Below are 15,834 nucleotides of genomic sequence, written 5' to 3'. Positions count from 1 at the left end.
GGGAATTATTAGGTCACAGTATAGACAAATCACATTTCTCATGCCATCACATCTGCCAACACAGTCCCTTGGCACCCCCACCTCCATTCAAGAAAACAACAGAAGATGAACATGTACAAGCAGCAATAATTCATCTAACATGTAGAATTTTGGTTTTATTAGCACAGAGAGCTATGATATTTACATGCATTCAAGCTAACAGACTTTCAGAATCTAGGATGGGGGGAAATGATTCTGAGGAGACAAGATGTGCAAGAAAGATTATAGCTGTCTCAATCCTATGCATGTCAACTCACTGAGTTCAGCTAAGCTTATTCCAGGTAAGAGGATACAGGAGTGCAGATTTGGGCACAGTCTCATTTTTATTTATTATTTTGCATCCTTCAGCAACCAGACATCTGATTTTACCCCCAGCTCTACTCTGAAGATAGCATGACATTTGGGGAAGTCCAAGAGACTGTGGGGAGATTTGAGGGGTTCAGACCACAGCACTTTTGAACTCAAGCAGTGCAGCACAATAGGACATTTATCTATAATGTGCAGGAAGTCTGATACACTAGATACACTGAATGGGCAACTAATTAAGAAATTTTTCTACTTCCAATAAGGTTTGTTTTAAGAAGAAAACATCTATAAATTTGTATTGTAGCATTATTATTATTACTGGTATTTAAACCCTATTTTCTAACAGATGAATAAATTATGCTTCACTTTTATTAACTATACAAACTATATTTCTGTGCCTCAGTGTGCAAGATTTAGGAAATATGTTAACAGAGGATTTAAGCCATTAAATATTTTTTTATGAATTTCAATAGGGAAAAATGTAAGGTTCTACACTTACGACATGAACCAGCGGCACAAATACAAGACACCTGAATTGCCATGTGAAAAGGATCTAAGGATCCCAGAAAACCACCAGCTTAACATGCTTAAACAGTGTGAAGTAGCAGCAAAAAAAGCTAATGCTATTTTAAGCTGCATTTAGTGTCCCGATCAAGGGAAGTAATACTCTTACTCTATTGCGCCTTGGGAGTTACTGTGTCCAGTTCTGGGCATCACAATTTAAGGAGGAAATTGACAAGCTGGAATGTGTGTAGATGAGGCTGACCAAGATTATAAATGGTCTGGAACCAAGCCTTAGGAGGAATGGTTGAGGGAACTGGGTATGTTTAGCCTGGTAAAAATGAGACTAAGAAGAGATATGATAGCCAGCTTCAAATGTCTTAAGGACTGTCAAATGGAAGATCGAACAAGCTTGTTTTCTCCTGCTCTGGAGGGTAGGACTCAAACCAATGGGTTCAAGTTACAAGAAAGGAGATTCCAACTAAACAAGACAAATAACTTTCTGACAGTAAGAGCTACTCAACAGTGGAACGGACTTCATTGGGAGGTTGTGGACTCTCCTTCCTTGGTGGTTTTTAGGTAGAGGTTAGATGGCAATCTGTCATGTATGATCTAGTTGAGATTCAAGCATTGCAGGGGGTTGGACTAAATCACTCTTGGAGTCCCTTCCAACTCTACAATTCTATGAATTTTTAATCTCTACCACTCTACCCACTAAAAACATATAGGTCCTGATGCAGCCTTACATGAGCACTCAGAACACCTGTAGACCTTTGTGAGAAATTTGCAGATACAAGGAATACAGAATTGGACCCATAAGCTACTGTTTAAGTTATAACACACAATTCAAAGAGTCCTCACCAATTAACGGTAACCATAATCACAGCATGCAAAAAATGAAGCATCCTTTCAAAATCACAAACATTTTGGAGCACTCTACCAACTTCACATTTTGGGATGCTTATATACCTCTGATTGGCAATGAAGAAGTTTAAGCAAACTTGAGGCTAAATACAGAAGTCAGTCAATACCACAAAGTTATTTTCTACTTCAACACTAAAAACCAGTGTTCCTACTCATTGTGCTCTGCGCAATGTTCCTCTCACAGAGCATAATAAACCTTTTGGCCATCCTTGCCTAGGGAAACACAAGTATACCTCATTATCTTTTATCACGAGTATGCTTGCTCTCCCTGCATTGTTTACTGTCATTTCATGCTGTGCTATATTTGAATTCCACTGTGGAATGAACCCATCTCCCTGCTCTTTTCCATTCTGTATAAAATTATCATTTATATTAGCAAAAAAATGTGACAGCATGCTACACTGGACTTGGGAATTTTAATGCCCAGATTTAACATTCTGGCTTTGTCACATTTAGCATGAAGTGTGCTACATTCTGAAGTAGCTTTAGGTATGGTGCCACTGTCACATTACTACCCAGCAACAGAGGGCATAGAAATTTAATAAATAACAACAACATATGGCCTTTTAAACTCTCCGTGGGGTGGGAAGCTTATTGTTTTTGTTTGTTACTATGCTATATATTTTTTGTGTTTTCATACTGTAAACTGCCCTATGATCCTTGGATGAAGGGCAGTATAGAAATTCAGTATAAAAATGTCAATATAATCTTGACATGCCAAGTTTGCTGGTGTGGCCAATTGCCACCCCCTAGCCATACATACAGACACATGTCATTTCCAATTGCACAAAGAGAGATATTACAACCACCAGGCAAAAGCTGTAGATGCCTTTCAGTGACCTCAGGTACCCTATGGACTTCCTAGCCATATATTTGTGTGTTTGTGTGTTGGGAAACAATAGGTTTAGGGAAATACAAACTCTAGTTGAGCTGCTGAATTTCTGAATGCACCCTGAGTCTCTTCCTGAAGCGCAAATAAATGCTCTTCCTGAAGAGCAATGAAAAGCTTGAAGTGCACACCATAGGGGACACACACACCAGGCCCCTTTGTTCCTGCACATACCTGCAATGCAAATGCTTTGACATTAAGGCTGAGTATAAATGCAGCAGATGAATGATATAGTCCCCTGCAACGCGCACACACACACCCCATCTCTGCCTACAATCTCAGGGAAGCATCACATAATCCACCGGCCCAAAGGGAAGGCAGGGTGGGTAAAAGAAGGCCAACAAGTGTTCCTTCTGCTGGGTGACACAGAAAAAAAGGCATTGTAGCCATCCCTCAGGCCATGAAGATACTTGGCGGAGTATCTTTACTGGCAAAAGCTGCATCCCTCCCTCGGAAATTGGGCTGGGAACATCACCACCAGCTCGTTGGCACTGGGAGGTGGGGGGAGGGAAGAGAACAGGAGAAAAAAGACTTTTCTTTCATGGAAGACCAATAATAGCTGTCCACAAAGACAAAGGCTGGAAGCAAACAGCGGTGCACATTACAAACCAGAGCCTGGAAAAGCCAGGAAGAGAGCCAAGGGGGCTCCCTCATCCCACTGAAACACTTTGATATATCCCAGGAATAATGTTTACTATATTCCCTCAAGAAAAGATAGCAAGGTGGCAGACTCTGCTCAGGGGGACGCACAAGGCAGGGGAGCGAAACCGGCACACCAAGGGAAAAGGCCCCTTAGTAGGAGGCAGATGAAAAGGGCTGGAGAATCTGCTTTGCGTACAGGAGCTGTACTGGGTTCAATCCTGGGCATCCCCAAGCATGGAGAGGCGCTGCCAGTCGATGTGGACCGACCTGCCCCAATGGCAGCTTCCCAGGTTCCTATTTCTCCACTCCATCAACCTGGAAAGTAGACGCAGGTGTGGCAACCTGTTCCGCATATCTCGTGGCCAAGAAGAATGGGCATTGGAGGGGGAGATAAGCAATTACTGTCCTAATGATAGGAAAGAGCCCCCTCTCCTTGTTGGTCTTACCTGCCTGACAAAAGCAGAGGGCAAAGGGACTGGAGATAACACACCCTCGTCGTCCACACTGACAAGGTGGAGGAAGGGATAGCGAGATACCCGAGCAGGGAAGTGACTGTGCGCAGGACGCGGCCACCACGCGGGACGCGCTGGAGAGCAGGAAGCAGAAGCCACCTTGTCACTCATCCATTCCTCCGTCGAGAGAGGAGCGCCCTGGCAAAGCTGGTCTGCCGCCAGAAGGCAAGCGAGGGCGAAGCAGCATTTTAACCGCGCTCTCCACCCAATAGGCGCAGGCAGGCAGGCAGGCAAGCAAAGGAGCAGACCTACTCCTCTGCCTGCCTCTGCTCCAGCACACGAGGGGGAATAGTACGCTCTTTCTTCCACCGCTCTCCACCCCCCACCCCCCGCGTAAATGCGGGCAAGGAAAGGCGAACTGCTTCCATCCTGACCACACAGAGAGAGGTTGGGGGGGGGAGAGAGAAGCAGCACGTTTAACTACGGCGGAGTAACGAGGGAGGGGAGACGGAGCCACTGCACTCCGCTCCCCCCCCCCCCCAATCCTTCCCCGCCAGCCACCGGCGCCCGGCAACGCCGCCGCCGCCGTTGCACACCCCGCCGGGCCCTCGAGGCGCTGGGAGAAGCCGCCTTTCCAAGCGATCTTACCGGAGCACGCCGGTGCTGCTCTCGGGCTACAGGGAGGCAGAGCAGAGTGGAGGAGAGAGAGAGAGAAGCCCCGCAACCCCGCCGCTTACCAGTTTCGCCGGCGAGTCTCCCCGCCGCCCTCCTCGCCCATCCTACTCTCCCAAGCGCGGCCGGGGCTTGGCCCCCCCGCCGGACTGGCGGGGAGGCCGGACCTGGAGCAACGCAGTAGTGGCGTCGGAGGCGTCGGCGCTTGGCGCCCTGCTTCTCCCAGGGCCAGGCTCGCGACTGCAGCGCCGGAATCCTGCGCGGAGCGGCCCGTGCTCGGCGGCTCCTTGTACGCCGGCTCCTGCAGCAGGGTCAAGGAGCCCGGGCCGAGCAGGGAGCGTCTACGAGCCTCCCGCCCGGCCGGGAGCGTGTATAGCAGCCTCGCCTCGCCAGAGAGCTAGGGAGCGTCTGCAAAGTGCCCACCCTGGCGGCGAGCGCGCGCAACGAAAACAACAAGGGTGGGGGGAGAGCCGCCTGCCGCGAGAGAAAGGGAGCGTCTCCAAAGTGCCACACTCGTATCCACCGGCATGGGAGAAAGACCGCAGCAAATCAGGACTTGTGAGAGAGCGAGGCTCTTGGCAGGCCTCCACGGAGGCGCATGACACCGTGTGAGCGTTTGGCTGCCGCGTTGTTGTCGTTTTAATGCGCCGAGCGGCAGCACGTCCCACATTGCTCCAGAAAGTCCTCAGCATGAAGGGGTTAAATCCTTCATCTCTGTGTGTAAAACAACACTGCATGAGCAGGAAGCATCTGCAGCTTCCCGGGTCCCGTTGCCCAGGAAAACCTGCCCACAAAACCCTCTCCGTTTGTGGTTGCAAAAGTCCCCGCCTAGCCGCCGAGACGACCGGGCATCATTAACACATAATACGGTTAGATAAACCTAAAACTTCCCGTTCCCCCCCCCCCTTCTTTAAAAAAAGCACAGACAATCATAGATTTCCCGTCTGCTGGCCACGGCCCCAAAGCGGCTAGAGGCAACCCAATGGACTGCTCTGCAGTGCAGCGTTTCGTACCTTAATAGGTACCAAGGCATAAACTTAAATGATGCATGCACGAAGATTACGTGCACATTGCACGGCAGTGGAAAACACATAACCACAATCGGAGCTTTCTGCGTAAATACCCATTACGGAACTAGAAGTGGGAAGTTTGGTGAGAGCCTGATTTAGAACCAGCTACGACCCTGTAGTGCAGCTCCCCACGCAATAAAGGCCCATACGCCCGACAGCTGTTAACACGTGGTGAATGAGCGACTGGCTCAAATATCACATTTCCATACCACTTCAACAAGCAAACACCAACCCCTAAATGCAACGCTTTCCAATTCAGTCAGTTGACATAATCAGCTGCCAGCCATCATGTATTGAATAACTGTGGTACAAATGGCCACCCCCAAAACGTTTTTGAAGAATCCCTGGGGGTGTTTCACATGGTCATGCATTGCAAGCATTGTTCACAAGTGAGATGATACAGATATAGACCCTCCCATGTGTAGTGTAAGGGGGAATCCTGACCAATGAGAATCAGTAGTTGGAAGGGACCCTGGTGATCATCTATCCCCTGCAATGCAAACCCCATCCTCCTGTCACTGGTGTCACTGCTGTTTACTTGGACATGATGGTGGCAATGGTGGCTGGTTCCATTGCAAGGTGACCAGCAGCAGGTGGAGCCAGAGCTAATGGCAGGCAACACCCAACAATTATAGTTTTGCCCCGGGGCCCCATCCCCTTCCCTGCTGAGCTCTGGATTGACTAAGCCTAGGAAGAGGAAGGTGGCTGCTTGAAATCAGACTGAAGTTGGTGGGAGGGGCAGAGACAAAGTGAATCAGGATGCAGCAAGGGCATGTCTTCACACCATGTCTTGGTCCAGATCTGGCTCAATCAGTCATGCCAAGACAAACTACATGACAAATGTCACACGTAGTTTGATTCTTAAAGCAGAGTAACCAACATGATGCCCTTCAGATGTTGTCAGACTACAGCTACCATAAATTTCTGATCATTGGTCTTGCTGGCTGTGAATCATGGCAGTTGTAGCCCACCAACATCTGGAGGGCACCATGTTGCCCATTCCTGCTGCAGAAGAAAACAAGGACAATGGAGAGAAAGAGAAGTGAGATTTTAATGATGTGGAAAGAGGAGAAAACAAGCTACACATGCTTCTTGGCATCTCCAGCACTCCACGCATCAGTTGCCACGTTCTATTTTTGGGGTGTCAATGTCAGCTTTGTGTCAGGGTTGCACCTTGTAATATATACTTTAAAAGTTATTATCAGCCAACCTTAGTCATATTCAGAGTAGACAAACTGATTTAAGTGAGTCTACTCCCAGTATGACTAATGTTGGCTATATATACTGTTCTTTAAGCCATCAATTAAAATATTCTCCATTTTGTCAAAGTGGCCTGAAATACAGTACAGCCATCAAGAAAGCAGATCAAGCAAGGATAAGTTTAGTGTCATTTATATGGAAGAGTCCTATTAACATATATGAATCTTATCCTCTCCCGATGGAATTTATAACCTTTTCTATTAGAGTGTTTGCCGGCTGTTAATAGTTCTTGCAGCCATATTTGTGCAGTTAGGTGTACAGGAGCCCTCTGAAATCAATTAATCTAACTCTGCATTGGACTTGCCTGATAAAAGACAGTTTAAAACAATCAATGGCTTAGACGAAAAGGGTGGCTAGGGTATAAATGAGACATCACTCTTACTATCTGGCAGCCTGAGATTTCAAAATAATATCTTTCTGTATCGATTGCCCAACGATTAAAATGTAAGATGTGTGTTTCATCATATTTCCGTTATAGATTTGCTACATCCCTCTATGAATACTATATGGTGATACTCCAAGACATAAATTTCAATGTTAAAGATGTTATAGGCCTGACACTAACTGTAAGACACTGTTACCCAGACCTAGATATTGATACTGTAGAGTATGATCAAAGCATGTAAGTTTGGTCAGACCTTTACAGACAGGAGCCTGTAAGCTAAACTGCTAGTGATTTCACAGTGAAAAAAGAAAATCTTCTCAAGATTCTACCTTCAGCTTTATTTAATGGGGATCACTGAAATTAGAGGGTATGTTTAACTTAGTTCTGAAGGAAGACTACGGTAGAGCAGGTGACATTTTAATTTACCATTGGTGTATGCTAATTGCTGGGCTTTTAACATATCACCACGTGTGCTTTTATTTTCTCTCATCTTTTTTTCCATTTATCCTTATTATATTTCATCTTTATTTACCCAAGCACCATATTTTGCCCAAACTAAATGCCCATAGCACACAACCTTAAACAGGTTTATACACCCCATGGCATGCCAAATCACCTTTTTTTTAAAAAATACAGTGCATATTTGAGCAATGAGTTCACTATAAGCATATTCTATTTGGGCTTTTAAAAGAGGGGCACTGTCATTTGCACTTGTCACTTCCAGTACCTGGAAGTTTTTGGGTTTTTTTAAGGCATTTATTTATTTATTTATTTATTTATTTGGTCTCTTTTCTATTCCCTGCTTCATGCCTTTTGGTCCAGAACAGGGAATACAGTGTGCATATTTGCTATTACTAAGCTTAGTAATTTTTAAAATAAAAAATAAAATAAATAAATCTAAGATATTCCACGCCATACTGTTCCGCTGAGTGCAGACTTACATGAAGAAATAATTATTTTAATAGAAAATAATAATACTAATAATTGAAAAATTGAACTGTAGTACAACAAAGAAAAAAGAATTGCCACAGTCTAAGTTACTTGGTACTAAGTTACTTGGTACAGGAAATCGCCTTGTACTGAGATAAGACTATCAGGCTGTCTAGCTCAATATTGCTAACATAGATTGGCGGCCTAAGCTCTCCTGGGTTTGAGGCAAGAGACTTTCCCAGTCCTACCTTGTGATGCTGTGGCTTGAATCTGGGACCATTTTTGCATGCAAACCCCATGCTCTGCCACTGAGACATGGCCCCTTCCCTATTTGCTTATGAATGGCAAAATAATTTGTTGGAGTCAACATTTGGGGTATTTTTAAAGACAGATGCATAAAGCCAACCAATGGAAGATGGGTGACATCTGGTGGTCAGTGTAAATTCTCTGGGTTTTGTTTTGTTTGTTGTTGTTTTTTAAAAAAAGTTTTTAAAAAGTTGAGTATTTCCACTGGAATGAATGGGGCTTACTTCCTGTGTAACTCATATGAAGATTGCAATGTGTGTTCAGAACAAAGTTAATATGTTAGACCAATAGCCAAACAACCTTATATATATTTGTACATGTTGTACCGTACCATTTGCAAGACCCAGCCTGAATAATGCAGCTTATAATGCAAGAAAACTATCCATAGTAATGGAAGAAAACCAAATGGTAAGGTAGTACAATTTGCTTGATTGCTGTGGATGAAAGCATAACTGGTACAAAATACTACTAATTTGTTTTTCAGGGGAGACACATACATTAGATTCTGAAATGCAGTTGCCGAAGACTTAATTAAATTCACAAAGTAACATTGAAGTCTTTATCTCCAGGAAGGCTGGCACAATCAGCAGTTGTACATTGTAGCATATAGTATTCTATGATAATATGTATAAAAAGCCCTTGACATTTAATGAGACATTTGGAATTTATAATGCTCATAGGTTATTAGTGATCAAAGCCTTATTTTGTTAGAAAAGATGGGCAACTTTAGAAGTATTCTCCTGTGATTCATATGCTTTATAAAACAGGCTCTTTTCATGAAGAGAAAGCAGCAGAAATCATGCTAGAGGTTTTGTGTGTGGGTTTGTGAACCCTATTCCGTTTCAGGACTTAAGGTGAAATAAGGTTAGCAGAGTTCAGACCTGCATTCTCTGGAATGCTTTTCAGTATGTGAAATGTTTGTGGCGATTGTCAAGAATGAATGATTATAAGAAAAAACAGATATATTTATTTCTATAGATGTATACTTCACCCTTCATCCTAATTGGAACCCAAGGTGGCTAACAATACAGGTTTCAGTAACAACAAACAAAACGTAGCTTAAAATGCTAACAGAAAACATACAAACCAACCATACTAAAACTGAATAAAACAAAGCAGCACAGTCAGTGGAAAATTTGTTATACTCCAGAGGCCTGGTGGTGGTGATGGTGATGGTGGTGTTGTGTGTGTACACACACAATGTCTAAAAATATCCAGTATGGGGGGACTATCAAGCAGAAATCAGGAGAGCCATAATCTCACAGCTCAATTAGGTTATAGGTTCTGTTTCTGGGAATGCCTTGTGTCAGGCACCCCCAAACGGACTACAGCTCCCATTATCCCTGACTACTGGTCCTGTTGGCTAGGGATGATGGGAGTTGTAGTCCCAAAACATCTGGAGGGCCAAGTTTGGGGATGCCTGCCTTGTGTCATGGAGCACTGACCAGCTAGCAATAGCCAGTGGTGGGACAATAAGCAGGCATCTCCTGCCGATGTTAATGATTGTATGGGAGAAAACAGGAGAAGGCTTTCCTTCAGGTAGTTGATCCCCAGGTCATTCAAGGCTTTGTACCAGTCTAGCAGCTCACAAAGAGGCAGTGCAAAGTTTGGAAGATCAGAGCAATATGATCCCCCATCCCTACTTGCTGCACCAGATACTAGCTGGTCAGTGGTATTTTGCACCAGAGGCAGCTTCTGGACCATCTTCATGGGAAACCTGACACAGAGTGCATTCCAATAATGTAGTCAATTAATTAACTTGTAGTAAGGTTTTTGTTTTCTGCTTGGTAAACTGTTGAGACCTATGGCTGTGTCTTATGCTGGGATTTACAGTTCAATCTATTCAGAAGTGATCCTACATATGTGTAATTCAGATCTTATTCTCCTTGAGGTCAACAGAGCTTCCCCCCAAGAAAGTGGGTATAGAATACCAGCCATAGAAAGTATAGGATTGCTGTTGCCCATGTACCTAGATGTAAGCCACATTTACCTCTGTGGTACTTATTTTAAAGTAGGGATGTATATAATTGCACTGTTAGTCCGCAATCCTGTGTCTGCTTGCTGGAAATTTAACCCCAATGTCCTCCAGGGTACTTTTTTTTTTTAAGAGTAGGCGTGTATCAGGTCAGGCTATATTCCTGTAGCCTCTTATCTGGGAGTAAACCCCACTAACCTCAACTGGACTTACTGTTGGGTAAACATTGTAGTGTTGTGCAGTTTTTTAATAGATATGTGCAGAATTTAGCTGTAAGTCACAGCATAGGACACAACACTCATAGCAATAGGTCACAGGAGTTTACTAAACAGAAAAAGAAAACAATAACAATTAAATCAGGATGTAAGAACAGAACCACCATATAACAACCAAGTCCCTGTCTACTGATTTTCTGAATTCCTTTCCATTGCACCTCAGGCCTGTGTTTAAGGAAGAGGATCCATTTATTACCTGGGCAGAGAGGAGCGTGACTTAATTTCCCTTGACCTCTTGGAGGCTTTTCATTAAGTAGAAAACAGAATTATTTTTTGGTTGCTTGTGGAAGTTGGGGATTCAAGGAAGTTTTGCAGCAGTTCTGGTTGTATTTCACTACTGTGGTTCTCTCTCATACAGTAGTTTTGGTTGACTGCTGCTTAACTTGGTGGAATTTGACCTACAAAATGTCCAGGGACCCTAGTTTAGTGGCAGAGCACATGCCTTGCATGCAGAAGGGGCTGGGTTTGATCTAACAGAATCCAGAGGCAGGGTATATGTGGTGTTATCAGTTTTTGGTTTTGTTGTTTGACCACAAATTTGATATTACAAAATTTAATGTATGTTACCCAATGCAAATGTTCACTAATTCATAGCAGAAGCAGTGTGTTCAAATTCTTATATTCTGGACTTCCATATTCCTATTGAGATATAAAGTCACAAAGTAGAATCCTGACATTGTAATTTTTTATATGGAGGAAGTTATCCTATGGGGACCATTACATAGCTGATCCTGCATATGTAATCTGAAGTGGTGTTGTCTAGCAACAAATATATTGACTAAATGCAGATCATGTGTTCCTAGTCAACTTTTAGCCCTGAAGTATAAAGATATTCTGCCTCACCACAGGAAAGGGCAAAGTTTTTCCTGTAGAAACAACTGCTCATTCTATAGTATTTCTATTATTTAAGAACTGCTGATTGCCTTATTAAGGGTTACAGGTGGATAAAAATTACTATAGAGTACAAAAAGATACAGTTCTCTTCTGAGAAGCTCAGGATCTAATTTCTTATTCATTGCCAGTTTTATTGTAGCTCAATGGATATCTATGGCACTTTACAACCACATATAAAGATGAAAGCTACCTCTAGGAGTTCAAAGTCCTAAAGTCAGGCCATGGAAGTAATGATAAGAAAAATATCAAAGAGTAAGGCAAGTACATAAAGACCTTGAGCACTAGAAAACCAAATTATTTCAAATCATATTTTGCCAGGAATATTTGCTGGTTTTAAAGGGTGAACGTTTGTCAGAGGCATTAATTGAAATAGCTACTCACCAGCAGAATGTCTTGACCCTGGGAGCAAAGGCTATGAGTGCTGTTAACTTTTTCAATATATTTTGAAATTAAGGTTGCTAGTGATTTGTAATTCAAATGAACTGGTCACATTAATTGGACTTTGTAACAAGAAAAAAAGGGGGGGGAGACTTACTGAAACTATTTCAGAGATGGAAGCCAATAATTCAAGCTTTCCCAGACGTCTAAATTTTCTTGTTCAATTCCTGTTCATATTCAGTATATAAATCATGACTGATCAGACTTGTCCATATTTTTTGGCGATTAAATATCACCAAGAAGCTTCAGTTAGTGTAGGATTTGGTGACAAGAGTAATGATAGGAATGGCTGGAGTCATTCCTATTCAACCTACTTTGAAAGATCTATGTTGGCTGTCTTCTCACTTCTGAGACCAATTTAAGCAGTGGTGCTTAACTTTAAAGCCCTAAATGACTAGGAACCAAATACCTAAAAGAGTGACTCTTCCCATACAAGCCTGTCCAATCCTAAGATCTCCTGGAGAGGCCCTGACCCAAGTATACTCTTTAGTAGAGACACACTTTGTTTCCACAAAGGAGGGGGCTTTTCCTGCAGTTGCATCCAGAGTTCAGAATGTCCTCCCTAATGGGCACATTGCTAACAGTTGCCTGCTTTGCAGTTTCACCAAATAAGAAAAATAATTATTATTGAAGGACAATTTCAAAAGTTTATATAAGTAGGCAAGTTACTTTGTTTAATAATAACTAGGAATTTTCCTCAGAACGTCTAAAAATGTCAGCTAAAAATGACAGCAGCTGACATTGGTTGGAAGTTGGAAATGGCAAAATAATTATTTAAATGCAATTCCAGTGGAGAATCTCGCTTAGGACATTTGCCCACCAGGTCTCAGGATGGCTTCCCAGAAATTCTGGGGTCAAGTTACATAAGCTATGAGGATGCATTGAGAAGGTGGGCTGAGTTTGGCCCATGCTTGTTGAATTCCTTGAGAATGCAGCATCTGGCATACAGCAAGGTGGTCATTCTGATTGCTTCACCATGTGTGCGGCTTGCAATTCAACCCACAGGCATTTGCAGGGTGGGCGTTTTAGTAACCGTTTTGCTTCCGTCTTTAAAAGCCAATGGAAGCCACAATTTTCGAAAGTGGATCAATGTGATTTAAAACAAATTCAGCTCTGGGTTATTTGAAGTTTAAACCGTGCCATTTTCAGAACTTCTCATAAAATGTCTTATGCTTTTCTTCAGAAACACTGCAGTGAATTTTTTTTACTCATAATGGCAGACGTCTGAATAGGTGACAAGCAGAACAATCCACACTCATATAATGCTGAGACCAGAGGCAGGCTGCCACTATGTCAATGGAACAACCATCGGACTGAACGCTTGCTCAGTCAGTGAGGGGAGGGGAAATCTACAACCAGAATATGCAAAATGTTGCAGGAAAACTGAAGAAACATCCAGAGCAGCCTGGAAACTCCACTAGGGCCAACCAATAAAGTACTGTTTCTGTTCCACTACTTCCCTTATGTTGCCTGCATAGGGAGGGGACTGAGGAACTCACCATGACAGAGACACCTCTCCAAAACAAGTCACAGTGTACGTGGTAGGGGGCTGCAGCTGTGCTACTGTACCAGCTGCAGTGGTGCTGCCACTCTCCATGACTGGTAGGGTGAAGGAGGGTGGTGTTGAGGATTGGGGAGCAATGGGTTGGCAGTGCTGGGTGCAGCTAGTTGCCCCTGCCGCTGCCAACCTAGTGCTTCCTCAACCCTCACTGCCACCCTGCCCCAGCCCATCTGGAGTCTGGAGTGGCAGTACCACTGCATCCAGGAAGCAGCAGCTCCCTACCTCACACACCACAGCTGCCCAGAACACTCTATGCATTGTAATACACATACACCCCAATACCACAATTGTTAAGGTCTACAAAAATGGTCTAGGAAATTAAGGGCACCAGGAAGGAAAGGTTTTTAATTTCCTAGGGAGAGAGCCATCTGAAGATGGATCTGCCCAACATATCTTCACACACAACAATATATTTTGTAAATCGCTAGTGCAAGCTGAACCTGCTATCATTTCAATTTTTGTTTTGTTGCTCTGGGAAAATTAGTACTTCTAAAGCAATAACCCTAAATGAAACCCATTAACTTCAAATGTATCTGTTTGCTAGTAGGAAGTCTGCAGCCTGGTGACTCATGTCAGACAGAAACCTTTTCTTGTCCATTGACACAACTGGGCTGCAGGCTGCAGCTTGACGCCATAGGCTGCACCTTTCTCCTGCAGACAGATTTATTGTGGCAACAGGCAGGCCCCAGTCATTCACCTTCACTGTTTCTCTGGCAAGGAAGTGCTGCAACTTGCCACTCCCCACACTTACTAATGAGCATTTCTGTGTGTGAACTGCAGACAGGCAAAGAAAAACAGAGCATGAAGCAGCACAATTAAGGGGGATTAATATTGCTTGTTTCTTGGAAGAAACAGACCAGCATAGAAACAGCATGCCTCCCCCCACCCCGTTTTGATTTAATGAAAGAAATGAGTCCTCACTTGATCTTAGAAATAGTTAAGGGGTTCATAATATTGGAAATAAAGTAGCATCCCTTGCTAGCTGCCCTTGTTTTCAGCAAATCATTTATTGAGGATTCTTTTTATATTCAGACTGCTAGAGCATTAGAGTTAAGAACATAAGCTATAATCCATTGTGCGTATTTGCTAGAACAATATATATCCCGGCCATAAGGCACCTTGTGAAATCTTTTGAAAATCGGTGTATCATCAAGCGTGTCTTACAAAATCAGCGTCTCAAATAATTAAAAGAATGTTTCACAAATAGTGAGTGGTCAGTGTCTGAAAGAGGCGGCACTGGCTCAGGAATACCTGGCCCAAAGTCCCAATTACAATGCAAAGACTCACTGTAGTTATTCAAAGGTGAAGGAATGGTATTCTCCATTCTGGGATAGGTCAGTGGGTAAAGTATGAGACTCTTAATATCAGGGTCATTGGGTTGAGCCCCATGTTGGACAAAATATTCCCACACTGTAATAATTACCATGAGGGGAGTATCTTTTTTGCCAACTGAAGTGCCCATGCTGCTCTCACTAGAATACTAGAACACTTATTCATTGACATCACTGAATCAGCAAAGCAATACTAAGGACACACAGGTAGGTACCAGTAGCTGCTGAACAGACAAGCATCATGGAAATGGTTATTTGGGGAAATTACAGGGACATTATAAGGCAACCCCTTTGCTAATATTTAATCCTAGTAGGTGTTTTTTTTTTGTAAACCAGTCATGGAATTTGTTTAAGAGTGGGGTAAAAAGGTAAAGGTAAAGTTACCGCTGACTGTTAGGTCCAGTCACGGACAACTCTAGGGTTGCGCACTCATCTTCCTCTATAGGCTGAGGGAGCTGGTGTTTGTTCGCAGACAGCTTCCAGGTCATGTGGCCAGCATGACTAAGCCGCTTCTGGTGAACCAGAGCAGGACACGGAAATGCCGTTTACCTTCCCGCCAGAGCGGTTCCTACTTGCACTTTGATGTGCTTTCGAACTGCTAGGTGAGCAGGAGCTGGGACCAAACAACGGGAGCTCACCCCATCGCAGGGATTCGAACCGCCGACCTTCTGATCGGTAAGCCCTAGGCTCAGTGGTTTAGACCACAGCACCATAAACCCTCAAATAAAGGCATACATATGTTGAAGGCACATATTATGATATATGTGAATATCTTGGGATAACCAGCCTCATATAATCAACACCAGGGGTCAGCAAACTTTTTCAGCAGGGGGCTGGTCCACTGTCCCTCAGACCTTGTGGGGGGCTGGACTATATTTTTTTTGGGGGGGGGGGAAATGAACGAATTCCTTTGCCCCACGAGTAACCCAGAGATGCATTTTAAATAAAAGGACACATTCTACTCATGTAAAAACACCAGGCAGG

General features: G+C 43.6%; 1 protein-coding gene across 2 annotated transcripts in view; it reads right to left on the bottom strand.

Moving 5' to 3' along the window:
- The window catches only part of MGAT5 (alpha-1,6-mannosylglycoprotein 6-beta-N-acetylglucosaminyltransferase), a 118,498-nt gene extending 113,674 nt beyond the window's left edge, over positions 1–4,824 (bottom strand). For both annotated transcript variants that reach the window (XM_060279337.1, XM_035130388.2), the window contains exon 1: positions 4,491–4,824. The gene's annotated coding sequence lies outside the window, so the exon portion shown is untranslated. The remainder of the gene's footprint in view (positions 1–4,490) is intronic.
- Positions 4,825–15,834: the final 11,010 nt, after the last annotated feature.

The sequence above is a fragment of the Zootoca vivipara genome, chromosome 1, assembly GCF_963506605.1.
Source record: "Zootoca vivipara chromosome 1, rZooViv1.1, whole genome shotgun sequence".
Lineage (NCBI taxonomy): Eukaryota > Metazoa > Chordata > Lepidosauria > Squamata > Lacertidae > Zootoca > Zootoca vivipara.
Note: the sequence above shows the minus strand (reverse complement) of the source record. Positions and strands in the feature narration are given on the sequence as shown.